The sequence below is a fragment of the Delphinapterus leucas genome, chromosome 16, assembly GCF_059928025.1.
Source record: "Delphinapterus leucas isolate spDelLeu-1000000601 "Yukka" chromosome 16, BTC_Dleu_Yukka2, whole genome shotgun sequence".
In the NCBI taxonomy this organism is placed as follows: Eukaryota; Metazoa; Chordata; class Mammalia; order Artiodactyla; family Monodontidae; genus Delphinapterus; species Delphinapterus leucas.
Genome location: NC_143144.1, coordinates 33,286,848 through 33,298,726, shown reverse-complemented (window position 1 = coordinate 33,298,726; position 11,879 = coordinate 33,286,848). Strand labels below are relative to the sequence as shown.

At 44.6% G+C, this 11,879-nt stretch overlaps 1 pseudogene; it reads right to left on the bottom strand.

Annotated features, from left to right (window-relative positions):
• Positions 1-1,673: 1,673 nt before the first annotated feature.
• Positions 1,674-3,100, bottom strand: LOC149747252 (RNA-binding protein 3 pseudogene; annotated as a pseudogene).
• Positions 3,101-11,879: the final 8,779 nt, after the last annotated feature.

The window sequence follows — 11,879 nt, the reverse complement described above, 5'->3', positions numbered from 1 at the left end:
GTCTGTGAGCCCTTCAAGGCAGAGGTCTGTGTCTGATTCAACACTGTATCCCAGCTCCCACGCCAAAGCCTGCCACTGGGTCTTCAAAAGTGTTTCCGGAATTTGTGAATGTGTGGAGCACGTGTGTCTCTGACTCTAAGATTCTGGGCTGGTGGCCGAGCCCCAAACCCTGGCCACAGGCCTGACAGCTGTGCAGGAGGCTGCTTTGTCAGGTTCATACTCATCCCTAAGTGACTCCCCCTCTCGCAGCCTTTGTATTCTGTCACCCTCCTGTTTTATTGTTCTCCGCTCACATCCCAAGGCTTATCTGCAAATCTCCCAAAAGGCATGCTTTAAGAGCCAATTGGAGCCTTCCATCTGGGTTGTATTAAATCACTGACAGAGTTCTGTCCCCAAGTCAGCAGGGGCTGGAGGAAGGCTTTGGGGAAGACCTTTTCTCCTTAGAGCAACTAACTCAGAAGAAAAATAACGTGCTGGTGGGAGCTGCCCAAAGTGGTGGGAGCAGGGAGATGAAGAGATTGGGCAGCTCTTGTTAGATATGTGTCCCCAGGCATGCTCTCGGCGACTCCGGGCCTCTGTCTTATCACCTGGCTCACAGGAGAGTGATACATGCTCTAGGCTGGTGGGGATTACAAGAGACAAAGCATGAAGATGTGTCTGGAACAGCACTGGCCCAGAGTGGGGGCTCAGTCTATGTGTGAGTCTTCCTTCCTCTCCAGTTCTTTTTTTCTTTTTCTCTATTTTTGTTTTTACTTTTATCACAGTGATCCACTAACACTGTTTAAGAGGCAAATTCTTCTTTTGTTACAACAAAGACTAGTTTCTTACCCCGTCCTCACTATTTATTTTTCCCCAGAGGCAACCACTTTCAACTCTTTTAAACAATGCTTTCCGTATTTACTTGCATATTTCAAAATAACTTGCTTGTATTGGTGCTTTTTTTTTTTTTATTTTGTTTTCAGGTTTCATCTTTTTAATCAACTCGGTGAAGGATGTCCTAAATGCTCCATGAAACACAACAGAATATTTTTTTCTTCCAGTATTAATAAAAATATATAGGGGAGTTCCCTGGTGGCCTAGTGGTTAGGATTCCGGACTTTCACTGTTGTGGCCTGGGATCAATCCCTAGTTGGGAAACTGAGATCCCGCAAGCCACGCAGCTCGGCCAAAAAAAAAAAAGAAAACAAAAAAACATACACAAATATTTTGAAGAAATTTCTATATAATCAGACAGAGATCGGGAGTATAAAACACCTCTAAGTAATCATGTTCTTGATTTCTTATAGTTAACAGTTGGAAATTGCTTCCTAACCGTGATTAAACATTGTGTACAGGTTTTTAAAATGTTCCTAGATACACATTTTTAAGAACAATCAGTCTGGCCAAACATTTTTTGCCAGAACCAATAATCCTAAGAGCCTGAACTAAAAATCTGGTTAAAAAAAAAAAAAAAAAAAGGAAAAATACCCATACTCTACAAATGGCTCAGAATTTGTCTTTAAATGGGAGAAAAATTTTAAAAAACATATGAAGCTTTCTGAAAGGTCTTTAACAAGCTACCTTGGGAGCTCAATTCAAAAACAGAGGTTGATGTACTAAAACAGATGTTTCAGTGCAGCTCCAAAAATCTTTATAAATACAGCCATTTGGAAGGATGGTCCTGAATCAGAAGAAGTTTCATTCCTTGTGTATCTATATTAGGTGTGCATGCCTCATCTCAGTTGTCATAATTGTCCCTGTAATTTCTTCCTGAGTAGCGGTCATGACCACCCTGGCTTCTGCCGCCATAGTCTCTGGACGTTTCATATCCATATCCTCCAGGTTGATTGTCATACCTGCCATTTCCATAGCCCTGGTCCCCACGACCTCTAGAGTAACTGTGACCACGCCCATAGGCTCCAAAGGAACCCCCTCTTGTTCTCCAGGGCCGACTTGCCCACGTGGTTTACACGGATCTGACGACCATCCAGAGACTCTCTATTCATGGTTCTCATGGCGTCTGAGGCATGCTCTGGATTGGTGATAATGATGTAGCCTAAACCCCGGGATCGCTGAGTTTCCCAGTCCTTGACAATAACCACCTCAGAAATAGGTCTGAAGCTGCTGTGGTGGTCTTCCAGAGCCTGCTCATCAGTGTTGAAGTTGTGGGCTCCCACGAAGAGCTTCTCTTCTTCAGAGGACATGGCAGTAAATTTGAGTCCTGGAAATGAAGAAGTAAAAAGGCCAAAGAGACAGTTACCACCAAGGAGCCGAGAGACTGGGCGCTACTGGTACTTTTTGAATTCATCTACTGAAGGACATCTTGATTGATTCTAGTTTTTGGCAACTATGAATAAGGTTGCTATAAACATTTGTGTGTAGGTTTTTGTGTGGACATAAGTTTTCAGCTCATTTAAGTGAATACCAAGGAGCACCATCTCTGGATTAGATGGCAAACCTACACTTAGCTTTGTAAGAAATTCCAGACTGTCTTCCAAAGTGGCTGTACCATTTTGCATTCCCACCAGCAATAAACGAGAGTTCCTGTTACTCCACATCCTCACCAGCATTTGGTGTTGTCAGTGTTTTGGCTTTTAGATAATTCCTGGTACCTCATTATTTTAATTTGTTAATTCCTAATGACATATAATGTTGAGCATCTTTTCATATGTTTATTTTTGTATCTTCTTTGAGGAGGTATCTGTTCAGATCTTTTGTCTATTTTTTGGTTTATTTGTTGGTTTTCTTTCTCTTTTTTTTTGTTGGTTTTCTTATTGTTCAGTTTTACGAGTTCTTTGTATATTTTAGATGCAAGCCTCTATCAGATGTGTGTTTTGCAAATATTTTCTCCCAGTCTTTGATGTGCCTTTTCCTTCTCTTAAGGTACTGAGCTTTTATTATTATTATGTGTTTAACGTCTAATAGCTCATTTTTGTTCTCTGGATCTTCTTTTTAATAGTTCCTTCTTTTTGTTTCATGTATGGAATAATTCTTCTCATCTCTCTGAAAATATTCGTGATAGTTTTTCCTGAAGTGTTCCTCTCCCCGCAAGCCTCTGTTTCTCCCAGGTTGCTTTTATTTCTTAGTAGAGGCTCTCCCCAAAACAACAGGTGATTCTTGTCTGTCTTCTTGTCTGAGGAAGACACCAAAATCTGACTGTACACTCTGTGTATGTTTGTGTTTTGGAGGTAGGGGTGTGTGCTTGGTGACTGTGGGCTTCTCTCTAGGGTAATCAGGCCAACATTTTTTTTTTTTTTGTGGTACGCGGGCCTCTCACTGTTGCGGCCTCTCCCGTTGCGGAGCACAGGCTCCGGACGCGCAGGCTCAGCGGCCACGGCTCACGGGCCCAGCCGCTCCGCGGCATGTGGGATCTTCCCGGACCGGGGCACGAACCCGCGTCCCCTGCATCGGCAGGCGGACTCTCGACCACTGCGCCACCAGGGAAGCCCTAGGCCAACATTTTGTTGGGGAGCCTGCCTACCCAGTCCTTGCTGGACCTTGTAAACATGGCTACTAGTAGTTTTGGATTTGAGTGGGGGAAGAAGACCAGCAGTTTCACCATCTAGTAAGTAAACTTCCATTTCATCCCTATTTTTAACACTCTACACCCATCTGTGTCTGCTGTCTTCCTGTCTGGATATCCTTATTTTATCTTCTCCAGATAGTGAAGCTTCAGGCTTCTACTGAGGTGCAGAACAGACAGTCCTCCACCTGTGTAGTGAGGGAGGGAATGGATCTGGGGTTAAACTGCTTCTTAGACTTTTTTGGGCATAATATATTGAGTTTATTCCAAAGGAAAATTTTCATTTTCCCCAAGTGTTTTAACAGTCTACAAGAATAATATCTAATGTCTTTTCATGTTATTTGTAGACTTAAATTTTAAAATCAGAAGTGGTGATACTAGACAAGATGTAATATACACTAATTTCTAATAATCTCCTTTTAATAAGAATTTGATGGAATTATTTTGTCACCCCTAAAATGAGATTTTACTAAAATGTATACTTTTCTATCACTTGTTCATCCAAAGATCCAGCTTTTTTACCCTCAATCTGTACCTATAATGAATGAACTTGAACAAAAAATTCTATCAGAGAGTATTTCTATATATTTTAATTTTAATTTAATTTTTATTGGAGTACAGTTGATTTACAGTGTTGTGTTAGTTTCTGCTATACAGCAAAGTGAATCGGTTATGCATATACATATATCCACTCTTTTTTATATTCTATTCCCATAGAGGTCATTACAGAGTATTGAGTAATGTTCCCTGTGCTATACAGTAGGTTCTTATTAGTTATCCATTTTATATATAGTAGTGTGTATATGTCAATCCCAATCTCCCAGTTTATTCCTCCTCCTTTCTTTCCCCCTCTATATATTTTAGTTGAGTAGATTCTTCAAGGCGTTCTAGGTTCTAGCTAGCATTATCTAGCATTTATTGTTTCTATGGATTTAAAAAATAAAGTTTCTATTTAGTATTCATGTCTCCTTAGGCTCCTCTTAGGTATGACAATTTCTCAAACTTTTCATGTTTTTTAAAATTATCTTTACAATTTTGAGAAATACTGTTCAGGTACTTTGTAGAATGTCCTTCAACTGGAATCTTTCTGATGTTTGTCTAGTGATTAGACTTGGGTTATGTGTTCTTGAGAGAAAGACCACAGAGGCACAGCACCATTCTCATCACATTATATCAAGAGGACATAATACCAACATGGCTTATCACCGATCATATTAACTTTGATCACCTGACTGAGGTACTGATTGTCAGGTTTCTCCCTTCTAAAGTGACTCTTTTCACCAGTTCCCAATACTGTCATCTTCGGAAGGAAGTCACTATGCACAACCCATATTTAAGGACTGGGGTGTTAGGTTCTACCTCCTTGAGGGCAGAGTATCTACATAAATCATTTGGAGTTCTTCTGTACAGGAGATTTGACTAGCCTCCTCTGCTTGTTTATTTAATCATTATTTATATCAGTATGGGCATTTATTTTATACTTTGAGTTATAAATCACTACTACTTTATTTAGTTGCTCAAATTGTTCCAACTTTGGCTGTTAGGAGCTTTTCCAGTTGGTGCCCTTGTCCTTGGACATGCCCTCACCATTGCGTGTGCATTATGTATGTGCGAGCACTTTCTTGCTTTTCCATCCCAGGCTTGTTTGTATATTTCCTGCCCCAGTTCTAGAACCAGGCATTTTTCCGAGGAGTCCTGGTTCCTTTCATTCGAGAGAGGTATTAGAAACCAAGATCTGGGTGCTGGGTATGTTCATTGATACTGAGATGTTGTAGCTTCTAGGCTTGCTCAGCTGACAGAGCAAAAATTGTATGTGTGTACACTAAACCATATATATATACATATCTATAAATAGTTCTATATGTAACCGTCTGTATGGTATCTATACTAAGTTAAATATAAATTCATACTGTTACCTCCCACTCTAATCCATTAAGAAACGGATCATCCTAGCCTCTTCTTCTTACTTGTTTGTAACCTCCCACTCAAACAGCGAGAAACCAGTCTCCATGCATTTACCTAATTATTCACTTCCACTGCACATGTATAGCAGTATCAGAGCTGTTAGCCTGTAAACTCATGGGAAAGCATTAGAGTGCAACTAGAATATAGTGATTATGTACAGTTTCTTTTCCCTTTAGTCTTGTTTCATTTCCAAAGTTACTTAGGTCAGCAACTTCTCCCCACCCCCCTCCCGCCCTGGCCCCTTTCAATCAGGCTCATTTATACATTTGCAATAGAGTTAGATTGTTTTGTCACATTATACATTCCATCCTGGGGTCTGATGACCTCCTAAGTGATTTTTTAAAAATTTTGCATATGTTAAGTTTCACTGTGCTATAAAGTTCTATGGGTTTTGACAAATGCACCATTACATTACATACAAGACAGTTTCAAAGTCCTTAAAAAAATCCCCAGTGGTTTACCAATTCAACCCTCCCCTGCTTCCTGGCAATCACTGGCCATTACTTTCTCTATAGCTTTGCCTTTTTTAGAATGTCATATTTGGAATCTTACAGTATGTAGCCTTTTCAGACTGGCTTCTTCCCCCTAGCAATATGCATTTAAGATTCACCCGTGTGAAAATTCCCTGGCAGTACAGTGGTTAGGACTTCATGCGTTCACTGCCGAGGGCCTGGGTTCAATCCCCGGCCTGGGAACTAAGCTCCCACAAGCTGCACAATGTGGCCAAAAAAAAAAAATTCATCCATGTCTTTTCACAGCTTCATAGCTCATTTCTTTTTATCGTTGAATAATATTCAATTGTATGGATATACAATTTTGTGTGTTTGTTTATCCATTCGCCTATAGAAGGGCATCTTAGTTGCTTCCAGTTTTGGGCAATGATGAATAAAGCAGCTGTAAACATTTGTGTGAGGGTTTTTGTGTTGATGTAAGTTTTCAGATCAGTTGGATAATTAAACAGACTTTTAACTGATCATTCCTCTTTTTGGCTTCACCTTCACACCCACTTCCAGAGGAAAGGGATGTCTTCTGTTTCCAAGCCTGTGAGGGGTTCTGCAATGTAGATCGACTTGCTTCTTGGCTTCCTACCTGCCCGTTGGTGATTCCGTTCCCTCTGGTCTGCTAAGTCATTTACACTCTCTCGTCAGCTTTCCACCCTGGAAAATTATGTTGCATAATCCCCTCTCCTTGTCCTGTTATTTTTGCGGGTTTATATCTTGACCATTTTATTGTCATTTTAGTGGGACGGAGTGAACCCTAATGTCAATGTTCAACCCACCAGTTTCGGCCAGAAGTATCCCCCCTTCTTTTATCAGAAGCAGAGATTTGATCTCCCTGGAGATGTAAAGTCAGGGCTGCTGTGACTCCAGTCCCGTGAGAAGACCCTCTGCTCCCAAACTCTCTCCCAGTGCCCGTCCAGTCAGGGCCTCAGTCCCAACCCCCTGCCCTTAACGATCCCGACCTCAGGGCTTTGAAGGCCCGAACCTGTCGGGAAGGGAGGAGAATTGGCTCAACATTCTGAGCTGGAGGCCTCAGAGCAAGGTCATGTGTGGATAGGCTCAGCCTGGGAAGATGACAAAAATGGTGGGACAGGAGGAAAGGGCAAAGAGAGCGAGACCCCATGAACAGACTGGAACCCAAACATTTTCTAGTCCCTCTTTGGTACATCCACCCTCACCTCCCTAACAGACAATGTCTTACAGCGAACCTTCAGGGGGATGTGACAGAGGTGATGAAGCCAACAAAGAAGGGAAGTCAGGGTTACAGTGAAGCAATTACATACTTGGTCATTGAACAGTCACCTCCCTCTGCCCAGCCTCTGATATCCTTCGCCCTGATCTCTTTTCACTCTACCCAGAGTGACTTCTTCCTTGGTGATTCCATCCCCTCAGAGCCCTCGCTCACAGCCAGGATCCTAAGGCCTCCCCCACGTCATAGCTCCAGCCACAGTCCCCTTCCCGAACTCCAGCTGAGTCGAGATGCCTTGCCCTGGACGTACCATGGCTATCACAGCCATGTATACCCTGTGCCACGCTTTCCCTCTTCCCTTCAGAGCCCACCATCTGTTTTGGGTTTCCTAAAGGTTCCTCCAAGTTTCTGGTTCACTTCTATATCTTCTTATTTCTGAAAACTGTGATGTATTTATTTCGTAGCTTTTAAATATCTTTGCAATAGTTTTTTAGGTCTTTGGGTGAAGGGCTATGTGACATGAAACTTGAAAGAACAGTTATCTCCTTTGCTGGAGTTCATCTTTGAAGGGTCCCATGGTATTCCTTCAGCCCCGAAACCATCCTAAGATGGGTGAAAGTCTGCCTTCTTTGGAAAAAGATGTTTCCCAACCTCTTATGAGAGCAAAGTTCAGGGTCTCACAAGCACTCGGAAGTTTTTCTTACTTTATTTTATCTTTCATTCTTCCTCCTACATCATCTCTTATCTTTCAGAGGGGTTAAGAACAGCTTCTCAGCTCTCTGGTTTCCCTTTTGGAAAATGCACTGGAGGTTTTGTTACCATGGGAAGAATGGGATGAAAATCTGGTTCCTGGGATGACTCCATAGCTATTTAACCAATTACCAGGGGTTTATGCAACGTTCTCACTCTCCCCAGGCCAGTGTCAGTAAAGCTTTACTGCCTACGGGTAGAGCCCAGACGCCTCATCCTGTAATGAAAACCGTTCAACGTTTGTGGCATTTCCCTTATCTTGGGGCTGAAAAGAGTCAGTAGAGGTTAAGAGTATGGGCTCTGCATTCAGACCGCCTGGGTTCCCATCTGACTCTGCCACATACTTACTGTGTGACCTTGGGAAAGTTACTCAACCTCTCTGTGCCTCAGTTTCCTTCTCTGCAAAGTGGTGAGTGATGGTAATACTAGTATGTGCCTCATAGAGTTCTTGAGAAGACTAAATGAATTTACAAGTGGAAAGGGCTCAGAACAGTGCCTGGTGCTGAGAAAGAGCTGTCAGCTACTATTATTACCTCCCTGAATCCCAAGGTAGGCCCTCTCCAATCAGTCTGAACAACGCCCTGTTCTCCTCCTCCACTCTGAACTTCTGTTCACTAGTGTCTTCAAGGGCACAGAATAAATTCTCTTTCTTCTCTGTTCTCTCTTTCTCCTTCTTTTCCTTCTTCTATTATCAGTTATACCTATGATTTACTGACCATTTGCTACAGACTAGCTACTTTTCAAGTGTTATTTTTTCAGAACTCACAATAACCCTGAAAGGCTCCTATTTTATGGATAAGAAAACTGAGCCTTAGAGAGGGAAAGTAAGTGCCTCATCCACTTAAATGCTAAGTGGCAGAGATGCGAGTTTAACTGCGTCCATCTCCTCCGTCTCCCATGGCAGGTTGTCTCTCCCTGCCTCATTATCAAACATTCATTGTCCATCACCCCAATCTGCAAGGCCATGCTTGAGGTTATCCACGTTGTGAATCACATCGCTTACCATGCTTTCAGTTGCAAGTAATAGAAAACCAACTCCAGGCGGCTTAAACTAGAAAGGGAATGTGTTGTTCACAAAAATGAAATGTCTAGAGGGAAGGCAGACTTCAGGCACGGTGGATTCAACAGCTCATCAGTGTTCCCAAGGACCCACTTTTCATTGTCCTGCCTTCTTCCATATCTTGGTCTCATCCTAACACTGGCTCCCGTGTAGCCTCAGGATGGCTGTCAGCAACAATCCAGGTGCCTTAAGCTAGATCCCTTCTCCCAGCCCCACCCCCGGCCCCAGATCCTGAGATGAGAATGTGAGAATAAGTAGTTTATTTGGGAAGATATCCCAGGAAACACTAGTAGACAGAGAAGGGAAATAGTCCATAAAAGGTTATCAAGAAAATTATCTTTGGAAAACTAGAGTGCAATCCTACTGAGGAATTTTGGGGAACTATGTATCAGAGTTATCCCACCGAGTGGACCAGCTACTCTGGCCTGTCCTGGGAGCAGGCAGAGTGGGCTCCAGCAGCCAGAAAAAGTTTCCGGCTGAAAAATAACAGAAATCAAGAGCTGGCAATGGGATATGGGACAGGAGATATGGGGAGGGCATGGTGTGCACCTGTTACATTGGGTGTGTGCTGCTTCAGTCATGCCCACGGGGACAGGGAGGGATCCTTCCCACAGCCATCACATGGTAGTCCTGGGCTGCCCTCCAGTTTGTCCTGCTGAGGTCCCGTGCCCACCCCTGAACCAAAACCTGTGTCTGGGGGAATAATCTGCCCTGGTTGCTTTCATCTTCAGTCCCTGCCTGCCCAGTAACCCATCACTCTGGCAAGAGATGGGGTCATGCTGATTGGCTGAGGCAAAGCAAGGCCTCTTCCCAGTGCCGGGGGTAGGGTCAGTCCCACCAGAACTGCATGGCAGCTGCTCTGGAACGCTGGGAGAGTGGGAAGGATGCTGGGAAGCAAACGGCAATGTTCATCACAGAAGTATTCCCTAGAACAAAAGGAATGGAATGGAAATAAAGCTTGGAGGAGGGGGAGTACTGCTTGAGTTCAGGGCTGGGGGAGGACTTTGAAAGTCACATAGCCTGGATAGGGAGGGTGGGAGGGAGGGAGACGTAATAGGGAAGAGGTATGGGAACATATGTATATGTATAACTGATTCACTTTGTTATAAAGCAGAAACTAACACACCATTGTAAAGCAATTATACTCCAATAAAGATGTAAAAGAAACCCTCCCCCCCAAAAAACCCAGGAAAGTCACATAGCCTAATCCACCGGCGTGGCCGCAATTCCCTCCTCGTCTCTCCTCCATTCAAGCTCAGCTGGTACACCTCTAACCACAGGAGCCCGCTCACTCACAGAGTCTCTCGTCCCGTCGGGTGGGAATCTTCCTTGCTCTGTCGTCTCTGGTGTTTCCAGGACACATCTGCTGCTTCTGCCCTAAATCTGAGCCCTACAGGGACGTGTAGGCAGTGATTGCATTTCCCTCAAGACTTCCCTGGAACAAAGTGACCACTTCCAGGTCTGTCAGCTCAGAGATTGGTGACCACAGAAGGGCTCCAACATCTGGAGTCGGGGGCTGGGGCAGGCCCTGGAGGCAGGCATCTTGGGGCTGGTGGAGCATCAGATGAGCTTCTTTCCTGGAAGCATCAGCCAGTCTCCCGGTCAGCCACAGTTTACTGCACGGAAACAAATGGCTTCAGTCACAGGGAGGTGCCCCAGTTCCCTCACGGATGTGTTTATTTGGAGGATGTGGCTTCCCAGACACACACATACTCCGCCTGCCTTCCGCCCCTGCAGCTCCCACAGGAGCTTCGACGTGCCTAGCGACGGCCACATGCTCTGTGACTGTAGTTCCTGAGGTCTGGGCTTCTTCCATTTGGCCGCACACATCCAGGCTCCACACCCAGCCCCGGCCCTGACCCCCCGCACCATCTCAGAGCTCTGCAAAGGGTGAGGCAGTACACGACAACGGGAGGAGTCTGAGCTGGAGTCAGAAGCCTTGCAAGGAATCCTGCTCCACCAGGATGGGTGACTTTGCCTTTCAGAGCCACGGTTCCCCTTATCTGAAAAGCAGGGAAAGGAACTCATTTGCGGAGGTGCTCTTGGCATGTGAAAGTACTGAGCATGTGCTAGGTTCTTACCAGGCACGTGTATTAGGGTGCTTTTTTGGTGAAGGCTTCCCTGGATGCTCCTCTGATTATCAGAATCTGTTGAGATGGTTCCCGATGCCTCGTTCTAGTGACTTTGCAGCTTTGAAGGCACCAGATGATAACTCTTCTATCATGGAAATACTCCTCAACTCCTACCTTCCTCCAAGATGCTCTCACATCTATTGCTTAGATAGGCTAGTGGTCTTATCCTCTCCTAATCTCCAACTCTTATGGACCCTACAGAGGACCTTGTAGTTCTGGATCCCTTCCTCTTCTTGGGAGCCATGCCCACCCCATTCACATGTCTACAGAGGGAGCACCTTGCTGGATTATTACCCATCCTCTGGGTTTCTGCTGACCTCAGTACCTTCTCATGACCTAAACTCGACCAAACAGAATTCTTCTCTGAGATTCTTTTTTTTTTTTTTTTTAATATATTTATTTTTGGCTGCTCTGGGTCTTCGCTGCTGCGTGCGGGCTTTCTCTAGTTGCGGCGAGCGGGGGCTACTCTTCGTTGCGGAGAGCGGGCTTCTCACTGTGGTGGCTTCTCTTATTGCAGAGCACGGGCTCTAGGTGTGCAGGCTTCAGTAGTTGTGGCACACGGGCTCAGTAGTTGTGGCTCGTGGGCTCTAAAGGTCAGGCTCAGTGGTTGTGGCTCACGGGCTTAGTTGCTCCGCGGCATGTGGCATCTTCCCGGACCAGGGCTCGAACCCGAGTCCCCTGCACTGGCAGGGGAATTCTTAGCTACTGTGCCACCAGGGAAGTCCCTTCTCTGAGATTCTTCAGGTTAGAAGCAGACGAATCCTTCCTTCTCCAAGGAGTG